Raw genomic sequence first — 17,188 nt, 5'->3', positions numbered from 1 at the left:
TGTTTGAATAGTAAAGAGCTAAGTTTGAGACCTGAATGTCTATTAGACACTGAAGGTAAAATTCAGATCCAACTGAAGTCATGGGGAGTTTTACCACTGACTTTAGTGGGGCCAGGATTTCACTCTTTATGTCAGCTTCATGTGAGTAGTGAGGGCATAATATGGCCAGTAGCCTACATTTGACAAAGCTCTACACTAGAATAATTAGGAACCAATCTGGCTTTGCAAGATGGACTTCTAATTGCAGGGCAGGAGCAATTGTGATATCAGGATTAAGAAGCACTCCAGTATGCATATTTTACTCCAGTATGTTCACTCCACATATCTGATATTGTTTTAAAAAATACAGAAGTCTCATGAGCATGCCTCAAGTGTTCTCTGTTTCCTGATGGGGGGCGGAGGGGGGAGCATTGCATCAGAATGCTGTATGCATTGTGATGGCTTCTATTGCCGCAATATCTATAACAGATGATGAACAAACTCCCCAAAGGCTGAAAATGCATCAGTATTAAGTCTCTGCTAAACTGACTACTGTTAAAAACAGAATCTTTCTCTCCAACATTATTTATGGATGGGCTTATGGAAGAAGGAAAATGTAATTGCCTCAAATTCTTTTGACTGAAATAGCGATGGCCCAGGCTCCGATTTATTTATACATGTGTACTGGATTTGGTCTCTTTGTTATAACTTATTCAGTGCTCTCTGGAGTCAGTGGTAATCTTTCCATCACTTTTAGTGGCCATTGGAACAGGTCTTTAATGCACAGCTGTCTGAGTGTCAGGAAGTTCTTCTGTACTCATTAACAAGTACTTAACACTCTTATAGTGCTCTAGTTTATAAAGCACCAGCCAAACCTATTCAGCCAAAACACAAAAGCCACTAAAATAAAATACAGGTTTCAGAGTAGCAGCCGTGTTAGTCTGTATTCGCAAAAAGAAAAGGAGTACTTGTGGCACCTTAAAATTTTACATGATTAAAAAAATTCCTGAGTTTTATATCCTTGTTGGTGCCATTTTCTATTGCATTTTCAGAGGTTACACAAAGCCACAGCCTACCATCCATTTTTTACTGGAAGTGCCCAGAGAATCTAGTGGAGAGTTCTTGTTAAAAACCGATGGTCCAGTATAGCCCTTAGAAAGAGATTGTATTCATAATAACACAAAGTTAGGATTCAAGAAAGAAAAATTGGGAGAAATTAGAAATCTGGGGCCAAATTCTGCATACAGTTACATTGATGTAAAATCACAGCAGTTCCATGGACTTCAGAGGAATTACTCCAGAGTTACACTTGTAACTTCTGTCCATGGGGCGCTCCAACCCTTGCAGAAGAGTTGGAAGAACTTTGGCCAACTAGGGCCCCATAAGACTAATGGGTGACTTCAGGTATGTTTAATGTGTATTTTAAATATGTTGATTGTTTTTTAATATGTGTTCTCTGTAATGCTTAAGAATAAATGTGCTTGCTTAGAAAGAGCTGTGGGTAACACGTAACTTTTGGCAATACACTGTTCATAGCCTTCAGCAGGAAAGCAATGTACAGGTGCTGGCCATTAGGCAGACTGGCTTGCTGGGGATATCAGTGTGTGGAAGGGGGCTGAGAAGATTTAAGGCCACTTGGTCAGTAGGGAGTGGGACAAGGGTCCCTGTCCAGAGACAGGTCATGGCTGAAGACCTGACTGTGAGCTCCTGGAGCGGACCATGGAGGTGGGGAATATAAGTGCAATTATCCTGAAACTGTGACACTGCCAACCTTAATAGTACCTGAATTCAGTTAAATTGAAATCAGTGGGACTAAAGGAGTAAGATACTACTCATTGTGAGTAAAAAGGTCAGAAAGTGATCCTAAATATTGAATTCATTACTTAAATCTGTCTTTAACAAGAAATAAAGGTGTGGCCCTTAGTGTGGATTTCACCATATACTGCTATGAACAAGTCTGCATTAACAGGTAGATAGGAAAAAATCCATCTCTAACTAGTATGATTTTATAAGTTGGCCCAGGACAGTGTGATAGCTGATGCCAACCAGCTGTCAGCTATGCTCTGAGTGAAATGAACACAGAGCCGCAAGACTAGGCTTTCTTCCGAGCTTTGCAACTGACTCTGTGGTGTTCACCAAGTCCCTCAGGGCCGACATTTTTAAACCTAGGTGCCCAAAGTTAAGCTTCTTAATCTGTATTTAGGCATTTGAATAGAAACAGCCTGACTTCCATGAGAGCTCAGCCCTACGTTTCGCATTGAAATCACAGGTTGCTGCAGGTGCTCAGCATTTCTGGGATCAAGATCATTTCTCTATAAATGACTAAATATAGACTTAGGAGCCTAGTGCTAGGCCCCCAGGTTTGAGAATGTTAGCTTCGCCTCTTGTGCCTTAGTTTTCCCATCTGTAAAGGTAGAATAACGACACATACCCACCTTTGTGCTTTAAGACCTACAAATTAAAAGAGCTGTATAGATGCTAAGTGTGTGATGCCTGTGACCATGGTATAAATACTAATCTGTATTATATAATATAACTACGTTGACCCATCTCTTCCAATCTAAGCTATATTGCTTTGGCAACTGGCCCCACCTGCTGTAGGCTCTTGGAACTGGAATTCCAGGGACCCTTCTAGAATTAGATCTTCAAGGATTCTGACTTCCTGAGCCAGACGTGTGATCTCCGTTCTCCTTTTCTAGATCACATATGCCCAAATGAGTTAAAATGTCACCTGAAGAGAGAATGTGCATGTAGCAAATGCATGGGGGCAGGACCATCACAAAAGGATGGGAGGATAGGTCCGGCAGCAGTCCTACCAGTAAAACTAGGAGGCCAGGCAGGATACAATGAGAGAAATAGGAAACAATTTTGTGTGGATTGGCAAGCCTTTCTGTTGCAATAAATATCTAAAGCGGGCTGGAGCCCCTCCGCTTGTGACATAGGAATCCAAATTGCAAGCTTTGCCCTGGGTGATGTAATGGAAACTGACCCAATTTGACATTATCTGGCAACCTAGTAAAGATCATAAGATAATAGTAACCACAAAGGGGAAGGCGTTACCCTTAATAATATAAGGAGAGTGACTCTGTTCCAGGTGTGATTGCATTTCTCCTGCATGCTTTCCCTTCAAATAGAAGATATAATTGAGCCATTGTGTAATCAAATTTGATCCCCTTGGGGAAGAAGTAGATAATTCAGCCCAATATGGCCCCTTAAGATAATTGGGAAATAAACTCTTTTCCCTGTCTGATGGTGTAAAGTTAGGCTACTTGTCAAAGCAACTAGAATCAGAGACAGAGAGCATGCTCCCATTAATAGGCCAGGGCAGTCGGGGAATGAGCTGATTCATTTTCCAGGAGAAGGGTGCCAGTGGAGCCTGATTATTATGGAAAGCTTTTCTCTCTCTCTCAGCTGAAAATTCAGAGGAAGGACAGCAGTGGTCTGTTCTTTCTCAGGATGAATCCCTCCTTTTAAGGTACAAGCGGCTTTGCTGGCCCACAGAGGTGTAATTTATTGCTCCTTGTGCCGCTGCCAGTGAAACTCACCTCACACATTTTTCAGGAATCAACTCTGAAAAGTTCCAGCCCAGGACACTGAACAAAGTTTTGTTTGCCATGTTGTGTTGCCTCCTTATGATTATAAGAAAGCGTTATTGTTTTAAAGGGAAATCAGATGAATAGATTCTGCAGCCCCTCTGCCCTCTCCTCTGGAAGCAAACTTGACTGTAGTGAAAGGGTCTTATCACAAGCCACATTACCTACCCATTTTTGTAGGTGTTTGTTAAAATATTGGCAGCCTGTCACTGTGCCTTTCGTAGTATTTTTTTATTATTTATTTTATACTAGTTATATTATTAATGAATACCGCAATGCTTTCCAGACAGAATAGGAAGTGAATCTAATAGGCATAAAAAGAGAGTCAGGTGTAGATAGTTTCACAGCGATGAAAGCTTTAGTTTCAGGATACAAGACCAGGAAGTGCTGCTGCTCTGACTGATTTCCAGATGTCATTAGCATTCTGAAATTTTGTTAGGTTATGGACTGTCTGGACAATGCTTGCAATGTGAGACCCAGTCGCTGGGTTGGGAGCTTGTTCTCTTTAGGCCCAATCCTGCCAGCTACTGAGTATCCTCGACTTTCACCAAAGTCAGTGGGAACTCAGGGCACTGAGCACCTTGCAGGATCAAGCCTTTTGTTGCCAGTGGGGTGATCTCTTTAACACTTTTCTGAACAGGAACCGTATTCCTTTGGCAGATTAAGTGTTGTAACTGATAGTCTCTAAAAAAGAGCGTCATCATACATTGGGGTGACATAAACTAAAGCATGTAGATTTATTTGTCCAGTGGATTTCTTATTTTAATACATTTGACTACAGTTACATCTAGTGAACCTGGTAGTACTATCTAGTTTGTGCTTTGAAGTGTTTGATATTATCTGGTATTTATTTACAGCACTGCAAAAGGACCATTAAGGGGAGGTGGGTGGGAGGCTGGTCACAAAACAGTGAATGACACTGTTTTTTGAGTGGTAATAGTCAGGCAGAAAGAATTGAATAACGTGTAAAGTGACACTTCTTTCTGAATCATTCTCCATAGGATCAGCTGTACCATGCCACATAGTTTTGTGTTAGGTGCTCTTCTCTGCAGGGTCCAAACATGGCTTGCTGAGTCTTTTTGCATCAGTGTTATCTAGGTTCTTAATGTGAAAAAAATAATAAATACAGGGGGTTAGAATACTGGTCATGTAAACTGGGGTTGTGAGTTCAAATCTCCCTGGTTTTGATTTAACCATTGGAAAAAACTACCAAGGGAAGTGGTGGAATCTCCGTCTGTTAAAGTCTTCAAATCAAGACTGGTGCCTTTTGGGAAGATATCCTTAGTCAAACACAAGTTACTGGGCTCAATACAAGAATATTTGGATGAAATTCTAAGTCTTGTGTTATACAGGAGATCAGACTAGATGATCTAATGGTCTCTTCTAGTTTAAAAATCTAGGAATAATAATAATTAGCCCTGCCTTGTGATTTTTGCTTCACATCAAAATGCAGACTGTATCCTGAATCCAAGATGTTTAACCTCAGAAATCACATAATTTTATTAAATTTAATTTGATCCAAACAGAGGTGCTGAGTAAAAATATGCATTTTATGAATTATTATTACTTATATCACATTAACATCCACAGTGTGTGAGGCACAGTACAGATGTATTAGAAGAAACAGTCTTTGTATGTTGCACCCTTTCCCGACACAGACTCTTTGTCTGTCTTTTTGCCACAAAGATCTTACAATCCAAAGTGGTGAAGGGGAGGACTGGCATAGGTTGTGATCATTTCATGTCTTTTAATACAGGGAATGGATCACTTGATGATTCCTGTTCACTTCATTCCCTCTGGAGAACCTGGCATTGGCCACTGTTGGAAGAAAGGATATTGGGCTAGATGAACCTTTGGTCTGACCCAGTATGGCTGTTCTTAAGTTCTTAACTCTCCCCAATCACCTCTTTACCTAATCTTGATTAGCTAATAATGTGTGGACATCACAGTAGAAGTAAATCTTATGTTGGGATTCAAATGAGGAGAGGTTGAATAATGATACCTACCTTGTAAGCTACGCTTAATGTGTTTTAACTCCTTCAAGTATCAGCAATCTTGGGGTTGTACATTATATGATTGTAAAATATATCTTTATACATCTTGCTAAGTTAATTTAATGTCTCAGAATATGATCCCTGGTTTCTGTACATTGCTTTCTTCCTTTGCTATAAAGATAACAGATTGTTATGTCACTGGTGATTGAGGTATTGAAACAGAGTGGTTTGCCATTTGCCAGGTGGATTACATTATCAAGTTCATTTAGTCTGCTTTACATTTTATGAGACCATGTGCTATAACAATTTTTCTGTGTCATTTTTGGTTGTCATCACTAGTTCCTTTGGTTTCCCATTTGGTATTTTCCATCTGTTTTCTTTTGGAAGAATTCACTTGAAGAATCTTAGTGTATGCGCAGTGTGCCTCAGGCAGCACATGACCAGGATTCATCACTGAATTTGGTTCACTGGTTGGATCATTAGCTTTCCTGGTTCAGGCCAGTTTCTGACTGGGAGTGTGATGTGAACACTTATTCATGTCCCCCTGCAGAAGAATAAAACCAAGAAAAGACCGGATCATGTGATTTGTGTTAGAGATAGGCCTGAAGTGAACAGTGGCTTGAATTTCTCCCCTGTTTATTATCACATATAGATACACACAGGTCCCCAGCCTGTAACTGGATCCATCTGAGTGGACCGTTGCACTTATGTAGAGCATCTGTGACTTCCATAGAACTCTATATTGTAAAGGTTCACCCACATGGATCCAGTTGCAGGATCAGAGCCAAACTTCAGCAAAAATTGGAATCTGGATATAGATCCAAACTTTACAGCTTGGGCATGTCTCTACCATGAGCCAGAATCACAAGTCCAAATACACCTACATTTTGGGAAAGTTTAAACTGTGATCCAAACTCCATGGCTCTGATCCACATTGAGTTTTTAAGAAGGTAGTCATGTTTATTTCAGGAAAATGGGTGGTAATTTGTAAACAGAGGATGATCAAAACCTCTTTTTATGGTGTGCATTAGGGTTATTTACTGGATTTTTGGATGTCTAAAATATACACCCAGCACAATCCCTGTGTGCATTTATAAGATATAATAAACACCACAAAGTTGTTTTACGATCATGATCCCTTCCCCAAAGGATCAGGTAGGTAATACAGTTAATATGATGGCCTTTCCAGTCTCATTTATTCTGTTAAACAAGCAGATTTATTTTTGGGAGAATTGAAGATGGTAAGCTAAAATGACATTTGGCTGCAAACCCCCCCCCCCCAAAGTAGGTAGAAATGGAGGGCATTATGTCCTACAGTGTTTGACATGCAGGCTGAGAACAGAGCTAGCAGTGCTTTCTTTTTCTCAGAAGAAGTATAATTCATATGACAGAAGAAAGCTTAGAGGAAGAGCCTTTCTGGTCTTAAGGCCAAGTGAACACGGTTCTTGGAGGTCAGGTCTAGCTAGGGTGATGTTGAAGTTGCTGCTGAATGTCAAAGTAACCAAACAGCAGAGCTACTGCCTTAGTTCAGACAGGAGCAGTCAATGGAAGATCTCTTACTGCAGCACCCGTGTTGAAAATGAAATAAGAAATTTACCTTCATCTCTGATCTATGTGCAGTTCACAGCTGTTTACTGAATTAAATAGTTATTTCCCTGAGGCAGTGACACACAGTGTGGTTTCAGTAACAGTCACTAAGCCACTTTGTTGTTGTTTATTCAGGTTTGTAGCCAGAAATCTTAGAGCCATAATGTCTTTGTTTCATTTACAGCAGCTAGTGAAAAGTTAGTAGAATTTGGTGCTGCTAATGAAGGTCATAGAACAATCTGACTGCATGCCAGTTAATCATGTAAAAAGAACAGGAGTACTTGTGGCACCTGAGAAACGAACGAATTTATTTGAGCATAAGCTTTCATGGGCTGCAGCCCACTTCATTGGATGCCACAAGTACTCCTGTTCTTTTTGCGGATACAGACTAACATGGCTGCTACTCTGAAACCAGTTAATCATGTGTTTTCTTACAGGACAAAATGTTGTTGATGAGTATAAACATCTACATCCCAAGAGGATTATTGATTTCCCCTTTTAGATATGTTTTCTGTATCAGGCAACTGATATTATTAGGTTTGTGGAAAGGGGGTTGTTATGGGGAGGCAGACATGCTTTTTGTTTTATGACTGGTGATAAAGGGCAGTTCTTATCTCCTAAGGTCTAAGTTGAAGGGTAACATTTTTGTAGTTAGGTGCTTATCCACAGGCTGTGCTCCTTCTTGTTGTTCTGAGCAGCAGGGTGAGCTCCTTGTTTCACTAGATTTAAGTTAAGAAGCTAAGGGCTGAAAAGTTTCAGAGTAGCGGCTGTGTTAGTCTGTATCTGCAAAAAGAACAGGAGTACTTGTGGCACCTTAGAGACTAACAAATTTATTAGAGCATAAGCTTTTGTGGGCTTCATCAGATGCATAGAATGGAACATATAGTAAGAAATATATATATATATATATGTGTGTGTGTGTGTGTATATATATATATACATACAGAGAAGGTGGAAGTTGCCATACAAACTGTGAGAGGCTAATTAGTTAAGATGAGCTATTATCAGCAGGGAAAAAAAACTTCAAAAACAGACTCCAAAGAGAAACTGCTGAGCTTGAATTAATATGCCAACTAGATACCATTAACTTGGGTTTGAATAAAGACTGGGAGTGGCTGGGTCATTACACAAATTGAATCTATTTCCCCATGTTAAGTATCTTCACACCTTCTTGTCAACTGTCTGAAATGGGTCATCTTGATTATCACTACAAAAGTTTTGTTTTCTCCTGCTGATAATAGCGCATCTTAATTAATTAGCCTCTCACAGTTTGTATGGCAACTTCCAACTTATCTGTATGTGTATATATATATATATATATATCTTACTATATGTTCCATTCTATGCATCTGATGAAGTGGGCTGTTGCTCACGAAAGCTTATGCTCAAATAAATTTGTTAGTCTCTAAGGTGCCACAAGTCCTCCTGTTCTTTTTTTAAGGGCTGAAAAGACTCTCCAGCCAGGAATGTGGAGCCCCTATTGGATGGAATAACAAAGTGCCTTGGCAGGGTTATTGCACTTCCAGGAATTGAGTTGGATTCAGTTAGGTGTGGAATCTTACCTCCTGCCAGACAAGCTCTAAAGCAGGGGTGGGCAAACTTTTTGGCCTGAGGGCCACATTGGGGTTGCGAAACTGTATGGAGGGCCGGGTAGGGAAGGCTGTGCCTCCCCAAACAGCCTGGCCCCGCCTCCTATCCTCCCCCTCCCACTTCCCGCCTCCTGACTGCCTCCCTCAGAACCCCTGACCCATCCAACCTCCTCCCCCCCCCGCTCCCTGTCCCCTGTCTACCCTGACCCTTATCCATACCCCCACCCCCTGATAGGCCCCCCCGGGACTCCCACGCCTATCCAACCCCCCCTGTTCCCCGTCCTCTGACTGCCCCCCCCAAACCTCTGCCCCATCCAACCGCCCCCTACTCCCTGTCCCCTGACTGCCCCCTGGGACCCCCTGCCCCTTATCCAACCCCTCCCTCCGGCCCCCCGCTCCCTTACCATGCCTCTCAGAGAAGCAGGACTGGCAGCCACGCCACAGAGCGCTGGCGGCACAGTGAGCTGAGGCTGCGGGGGAGGGGGGACAGTGGGGGGGGGGCTAGCCTCCCTGGCCAGGAGCTCAAGGGCCAGGCAGGATGGTCGCGTGGGCCGGATGTGGTCCGCGGGCCGTAGTTTGCTCACCTCTGCTCTAAAGTCTTAGAAGCAGTATTGAAGTAGTGCTTAGAACCCCAATCATAGACCTGGATCTCACTGTACCAGCTGTTAGGATATAGATATTCAGGCCTGTCTGTGAAGGCCTATACGCTAAGAATTTAGGTGTATTCTTATCACTTGGCTAGTTCTAGAGGTATAAAAGAAAGAATCAAAATCACTATCTGCCGGTGTAAGGTCCTTCTCTTACTGTGACAGTCTGAGGCCCTGTTCTTAGGCAGCCATAAGTTGGGAGCCATAAGCTGGGAAGCAAACGGTCACATCTCACATCCTCACATGCCAAACTAGTCACATTGAAATCAGGTGCTATTGGGCTGTTAGGAATACAATCCTGTCCTGATAATGCCTATTGCCTCCAGAGAAAGGGAAGTGCCTAGCAAATGTAAAAGGAAACCTAGTTTGATAGCATCCTGTCTGGCAAGAACTCGCTTATCAATAGCTGGGATGTGAAATCCTCATTTCTGTAAAAAGAAAAGGAGGACTTGTGGCACCTTAGAGACTAACACATTTATTTGAGCATAAGCTTTCGTGAGCTACAGTTCACCTCATTTCTGTGTTTGTTCTATCACTGTAGTCCCCATTTCACTATTGTTTGTCTGCATAATCTCTGTCTGGTTCTGTGATTGTTCCTGTCTGCTGTATAATTAATTTTGCTGGGTGTAAACTAATTAAGGTGGTGGGATATAATTGGTTAAATAATCATGTTACAATATGTTAGGATTGGTTAGTTAAACTTCAGTAAAATGATTGGTTAAGGTATAGCTAAGCAGAATTCATTTTACTATATAGTCTGCAGTCAATCAGGAAGTGGGTGGGTGGGTGGAGGGAATGGGGGTGGGGAAATTGGAATCATGTTTTGCTAAAAGGGGAAATGGGAACAGGGAATGGGGCTGGGGAAACTGGAATCATGTTTGGCTAAGGGCAGGAATGGGAACAGGGACACAGGTGTAAGGCTCTGTGGTGTCAGAGCTGGGAAGGGGGACACTAAGGAAGGAAACTGGAATCATGCTTGCTGGAAGTTCACCCCAATAAACATCGAATTGTTTGCACCTTTGGACTTTGGATATTGTTGCTCTCTGTTCATGTGAGAAGGACCAAGGAAGTAAGTGGGTGAGGGAATAAGCCCCCTAACACCAGCCTTTGGTATCTGGGTGCCCAGTGGTTAAGATACACACTTGCTAACCAAAAGAGAACAGATGGACCAAGGAATGTGGACAGTTTACTGACTTCATCATTTTGCCCAATATATACTCCTGGAGGAATTCTCCATTATTGCGCATGTGCAGAATTTGTGTCCCCCACAGATTTCTTTGCTTCCCTGCAAAAAATGACTTTCTGATGGGGAAGCAACAAAAGCAGCCAGGTACCCCTTCCCAGTAGTGCAGGAGCATCGTTTTGGGCACCCAGAGCAGCCGACGGAGAGGTAAATCACTGTGGGGTGGGGGAGCAGGGCTGGGGACACCCTGGCTGGTGTCTCCTACCCTGTGCCAGGGTCAGCTGCTAGTCCTGGCTTGGCTGGGCTGGGGGAGGGAGGACATAACTTCCTCTTCTCCTGCAAGGAGTGGCTGGGGCTGCGTCAGATTCACCCCGAGAAATCTCCCCCAGCTGTAGGAAACTCCGCACCCCCAGGCCCCCACTTTCTTCCACCATCGCTCCTTAGCCATGGGAAGAGGGGGTCACTGTACGGGGAGCTGTTCCCACATCTGCCCAACCCCTGTGCATCCAGAACTCCCCTGCATACAGATGCCCCTGCCAAGCCCCACATCCCAACATCCGGACCCAGCACCCAGACCACCCCTTGCTAAGCCCCCCACACTCGAGCCCCCACCACAATAGCCCCATTCCTCCTGCACCTGGACTACCCTGATGAGATGCTGCACCCAGACCTCCACACCTCTGAGCCTAACCAGCTGCACCCAGACCCCCACCCCACCAAACTCCATCCTCCCTCACCCAGGGTCCCCTGCTGAGCCCCAACCATCTTCACCTGGACCCCCTGACGAGTCCCATTGCCCTTCACCCAGAACCCCTCAATGAGCCCCTGTGCATCCAAATGCCCGCTGCACCCAGACCCTGCACTGAGACGCCCGCTTGTCCCACACAGAACCCTCTTATCCCACACCTGGATCCCACCCACACTAAGCCCCTCCACACTTGGATCCTGCCAGACCGAGCCTGCCTGCCCATACCTGGTGTGCCTGGTGCAGAGGTGCTAGGGTTGCCAACCCTCCTGGTTTCACCAGGATTCTCCCGGAATCGGGCTCTATCTCCCAGAGGCTGTTGCAGCCAATCTGGGAGATTTCAAAACACTAAAAGTCTGGCAGCACAGCAGGGCTAAGGCAGGCTCCCTGCCTGCCCTGGCCCCATATAGCTCCCAGAAGCAGCCCGCATGTCCCTGCAGCTCTTGGGGGGAGGGTAGTAGGAGGGTCTCCATGCACTGCCCTCCCCCAGAGCATCGACTCCGCAGCTCCCATTGGCTGGGAATGAGAGCTGTGGGGCTGTGCCTGTGGGCAGGGGCAGTGCACGGAGACCCCTTTGGCCCCTGCTACGTAGGAGCTGCTGTCAGAGGGATGTGCTGGTTGCTTTCAGGAGCCACCTGAGGTAAGCACCGCCTGGCCAGAGCTCGCACCCCTCCACCACTCCCACACCCCAACCCCTGCTGCAGCCCCAAACCATCACCTTGCACCTAAACTCCTTCCCAGAGCCCACACCCCACACCCCCTCCCACATCCCAACCCCTTGCCCCAGCCCAGAGTCTGCAGCCCGCAAGCAAGCTCCCTGCCAGAGCCCATACCCCAAACTCCCTCCCAGAGTCCACATCCCACCCCTACCCCAGCCTGCTGAAAGTGAGTGAAGGTGGGGGAGAGTGAGCAATGGAGGGAGGGAGGATGGAGTGAGTGGGGGACGTGGCCTCTGAAAAGGGATAGGGCAGGGCTGTGGCGTTAGGGGCAGGGAGCAGGGCAAGAGTGTTTGGGTTTGTGTGATTAAACAGTTGGCAACCTTAAGAGAGGCAGGGCCCCAGAGTGTTTCCGGGGCAGGGCCAGCCCTTGTTCTGTGTCAGGGTCAGGTGCAGCCTCACTGCTGAGTCCATGTCCTGGTGCTGGGAGAGGGCTGCAGGGTGATCTCCCACCTCTGTGCAGCCAGTGGCCTGTGCTCCCCATTGCCATGCTGGAGCCTCCACATATATTTATTGACAAATAAAATGTGCAGAATTTTAAAATATTGTGCACAGAATTTTTATTTTTTGCACAGAATTTTTAATTTTTTGGTACCGAAATTCCCTTAGGAATGGATCTAGCAGTTGTATTTAAAGTAATACTGCATTGGAATATGTTTTGAGAAAGTGGTTGAAGAAGACAAGACTATGAAACACATTCCTGTTAGCAGTTACAACTGTTTTTTATTGGTTTTGCTGTGTAATGAAACAAAGGAATACAAATGTTAAAGTAGTAGCTATACATACATTGATTTCTGCTTTAAATATTCTAAAAGATAATGGCTGATATTATGCGAGTCTTTAGCCAATTGTTTGTTATGGCTTAGCAAAACCTATTCAGTACAGTCCTGTTCCATATATGGTCCAAGGTGGATGGTACACAATTACCAATCAAAAGAAATGAGATTCTTGATAGGGGAGGGTTCAAAAATTAACCTATCCATGATTAAATTGAATTCTCTAGCTATTATTAGCACCCAGCAAGGTTTTCTTTATTACATATTTGTCTAGATTGGCCATTTATGAATATTACGGCAAGCAAGATTCACAGCTGGTGTAAGTTGACAAAACTCCACTGAATTTAATGAAGCTATGCCTATTCACACCAGCTGGATATCTGGCATCTGTTCTTAAGCATAACCCTGATCCTTCTACAGTCCCATCCTGTCCTGTTTGGGTCATATGTTGCTACCTTTACTATCGCGCAGCAGTATCTTACTGCAATAGTTTTACTGACTCCACTGGGGCTGTTTGCAGGGTAAAGTACTTGAGTAAAAGTAGCAAAATCTGGCCTTTATGATGAATTTAGTCTCAACTAGCCTGAGAAGCATGTGACTTAAATCTACACTTAAACTTAGATATTTACAGTGTGAAGGAGAGGTCTTTATCTCACTGACTGCCTTTTTGTTTCAATATTGTCATAATAAGACAAGTAAAAGTAAAGGAAATAAACAAGTGACATATTTTCCCTTGAAAATAGCAATATTTAGCACTTTTACGGTACTGTTGTTACAAAAAACTTTAATAATATCAATTAATAAAATAAAGCACCTACCAGGCAAAAAGGACAAATATATTAATTTTTATTGTGCAAACAATTTACAACAGCTAAAATTAGCATTAACAGAAGTGATGCCTTTGCAAAAATTAACACATATATTTACTATAGTTAAATGAAATCTTTGATTAGTTAGCTAAGCATGAACACTGACTGACTTATTTTATTATATTATTCAAAGCATTTCTTTTGCTATTTATCACCACAATATCTAGGTTATTTAATACATTTAGTAAAAATGTGATTATTCCAAAAATATTTTAAAATACTTAAGGTAAAAGCCACACATTAAAATGCATTTGCTTCACAATGCACAAGAAACATAGATTCATTTCAGTAAATACATTACAATCAATGGCAATAGCATCTGTCAGGATATGAGCATTGTATCTTAAACAGAGATTCACTTTTTAAAATAATTTTTGTGAATTCTTATATGGCCTTTTGTTTAGATATAGAGGTTTTGAGAAAATATTTTCACTTCTGACTAATTCTTAATTACCTGGAATTAGGTTCTCACTTTTCTGCCCTTCAATGGCTGGGGAAGCCGGTGATTGGTCAATATGAGGCTGTGGAATTGGGCCAGCTAAATGAGGGGGAAAGGGACACAGTTAGTTTCCAACTTAAATACCATATATTAAAAAGGAGAAGCAATATTTCTTAGGCTGGTTCTATAGTTAATATTTTTTGTGCATGCGCTTAATCCAAAATCTCATAATTAAAAATACCCTCAACAAATGGAAATAAAGAGTCCACTGCTATCAGTGGAATTGTGACACCATTAAATTGGAGTAACACAGTGATGGGTCAGGAGCTATACTTTTAGATGACTGTTCGAATGATCTGACCACTTTTTGCATTTTATCACCTTTGTCACTGGCAAGTACAAAAATCTATCAAATATTCAGTGATGACATTGATGCATTTGTGTAATAAATCAGTTTGATACAGAAAACAACTTTCTGTGAGTTCCCCTATCCCCCTTCCCCAATGTGGCAAGCATCCTTTAAAGTTTTAGTTTTAAAATGTTGGTAATTATTAGTTAAAACACAGAAGAGTGCTTTTAAGATCAACTTCCTTATTTAATTCAGATTTGGTTTACAAAACTGCTTTTTAGCCAAAATTGTTTGTACCAAGCTTCTATCAAGTGTACATTCTAATGGCCTAGATGTCAAGATCCCTTACCATTTATTAAGGGATTATTAATAAATGATGTCACAGTGCTTTTTATCTCAAAAGATCCAAAAGCTCTTTACAAAATCATATGCAAAACTTACACAGAAAGGACTTCATTCATACCAACATGTAGCCACCTCTAGAATGATAGATGGCAACAGTTTAATGGCATAAAATTATTAAAAAATGTAAGACATAGTGAAAAATACCTTACAAGGTTTTTTCATGTCTTATATGTTGAAAATGAGAAAAATAAACATAAAATAAATAAATCATAGTGCACAATAAAATTATATTGTTCTCCAGTTTCTCTGTGACGAACAGTCTTGTTTTCTTTGTGGTACTGTACCTGCTCTGAACTGATAGTAATGGGCTCCTTATAGATAATCCAGGTGATGCTCTCAAAAAGGGGAGGATGAGTCAGAGAACCATGATAGGTCCAGTAATCCAAGGATCCAGGAAGTAAGGTTGATGGGTCAAAATTGGTAAATGGAGCTTTTTTTACCCTGGGGAAAATGTGTTTCATTTAATGAGAATGATAGTGAGAGTATGCATCAGTCAGATATTGTTTATATAAAAGATGAGAATAAGTGTGGAAATTTTTTGCACCAGAATGAAGTACGGTTCATTTTAAAATACAGGTGTTTTCCTATGGGCTCAAACCTGCACGGCGCTGAACACTGTGATCCTGATCCAGCACTTAAGCACATACTTAACATTAAGCAGGAATATTCCTGTTGAATTTAACAGGACCAATCGTATGCTTAAGTGCTTTGCTTGGGACCTGACTGCTGAATTCCTCCCAGGATCAAATCCATAGCCCTTCGTAAATACTGTGTGGGAAATGTAGCCTGTATCTTAAATACAGAGTATTGAAATTCATAGCCTGTTTTACTTGAACATTTGGACAGGATGTATATATGTGATAGGCTGTAGAGATGAGGCAAAACTAAGACCAGTCAGTAGTTGGATATATGGTGATAAGTGCTAAAGATAAACTGTACATGGATGGATAGATACTTAAAATAACTTAAATTAATGGGAATTGAGAGCTCTTATCATTTTACAGGAGGCCCTGGCAGCTTAAGTGCTGAGAGTTAAGATTGTAAATTATTCTTTTGCACTTTTATAAAGGTCATAAAGTATACATCTACTCCTAGACTCAGAAAGGCAATTTAAGCAGGACGTTCAATATTGCCGCTACATGAGCAGCTTGAACCCTGGATTTCTATAACAAGTATACAGATGGAACTGCTATGCAATGCAATCTCATCACATTTCAAACTGGCATAAGGTAAGGAGCACAACTGAGAATTTCCAGAGTGAACTCACTAGATTCTAAATTAATACCCTACTCTAAAGTATTGTGACCGTGCTGTGATGTTTATCTTAGTCTTTATGGAACGTAATGCCTTCACAATTTCCTGCACATGTTCATTAGGGGGACCAACCTGCAAATATAAGCATAGTGAGAAAATTGTTGAATCATAAACATAAAAAATTAATTTATATTAACACTGAACCTTCTACTCCAAGATCTGAATATGGTTTAGAAATATAAATTAGTTTAGCCTCACAACCCCACTATAAATTAGCTAAGATTTAGAGCTAAGCAAATCATTCATAAAATCAGATTGACACCTATATTTGTGTGGGGTAAGTAATACTTTACCCCCCAAGTCGTGCCACTGAAATGAGTGGAGCTACTTGGTAGAATAAGCTATTACTCAACGTGAGTAACGGTGTTAGAATCTAGACTGTCATTAATAATTTATCTGACAAGCATAACCTCTTGTTATTGTGATTTCCTCAAATTTATTCTTTCTTTGAAAGTATTCAATAAAATGTTTTTCTAATTTATTTTTTGTGAACTGTTCTTTATGGGGTATTCAGTATTTAAACTGTGTTAATTGGTTGTGAGTGGCCAGATAAATCACACGGTATTGCTTCTTCACTTCAGGCATGGATGCCTATGCATATGAGTTTCATGTTTGTTTTCCAGTAATACCAGCAAGTGACTTTGAAAGTTACTTTCCATGAAAGTTCATGTCAGTAAAAGTTGATCACACAAGTCTGTGTGGGAAGGAAACACAAAACGGCGAGAATTTGACCAAAGTAAATCCTGTTAGCTCTACTAACTCTCCTTTTATTGTTGTATTGAAGTGTGCGGCTTCAAATGTAACTGAACTAATTCATGCTGTTAATCTAAAAAAATAACTGAGCCAAAGTTGTATTCAGCTTATATGGGAGGAGGCATCAGAAAACCAAGGTTCTGTTCCCAACTGTACCACAGACATTTTAGATCACCTTGAAAAAAATCTCTTAATTATGCCCTGCCTCAGTTTCCTTGACTGTGAAACGGGATATAATCCTACTGTCCTG

General features: G+C 41.9%; 1 protein-coding gene and 1 pseudogene across 3 annotated transcripts in view; one reads left to right on the top strand and one right to left on the bottom strand.

The window, feature by feature from the left end:
• LOC140906551 (uncharacterized) overlaps positions 1 to 17,188 on the top strand; it is a 42,744-nt gene that overhangs the window by 10,462 nt on the left and 15,094 nt on the right. Inside the window, exon 2 of one of the 2 annotated variants that reach the window (XM_078851490.1) lies at positions 15,941 to 16,100. The gene's annotated coding sequence lies outside the window, so the exon portion shown is untranslated. Of the gene's footprint in view, positions 1 to 13,294; positions 16,101 to 17,188 lie in introns of those variants that run through there. The other variant, XM_078851491.1, reaches the window with a different exon arrangement.
• Positions 15,355 to 17,188, bottom strand: part of LOC140906555 (carbonic anhydrase 1-like) — a 56,023-nt pseudogene continuing 54,189 nt past the window's right edge. The window contains exon 5 of the transcript XR_013635292.1: positions 15,355 to 16,257. The product of XR_013635292.1 is annotated as a carbonic anhydrase 1-like (transcript). The remainder of the gene's footprint in view (positions 16,258 to 17,188) is intronic.

This window comes from Lepidochelys kempii, chromosome 2 (genome assembly GCF_965140285.1).
Source record: "Lepidochelys kempii isolate rLepKem1 chromosome 2, rLepKem1.hap1, whole genome shotgun sequence".
NCBI lineage: Eukaryota > Metazoa > Chordata > Testudines > Cheloniidae > Lepidochelys > Lepidochelys kempii.
The sequence above is the reverse complement of the archived record's forward strand: the minus strand, read 5'-3'. Positions and strand labels throughout refer to the sequence as shown.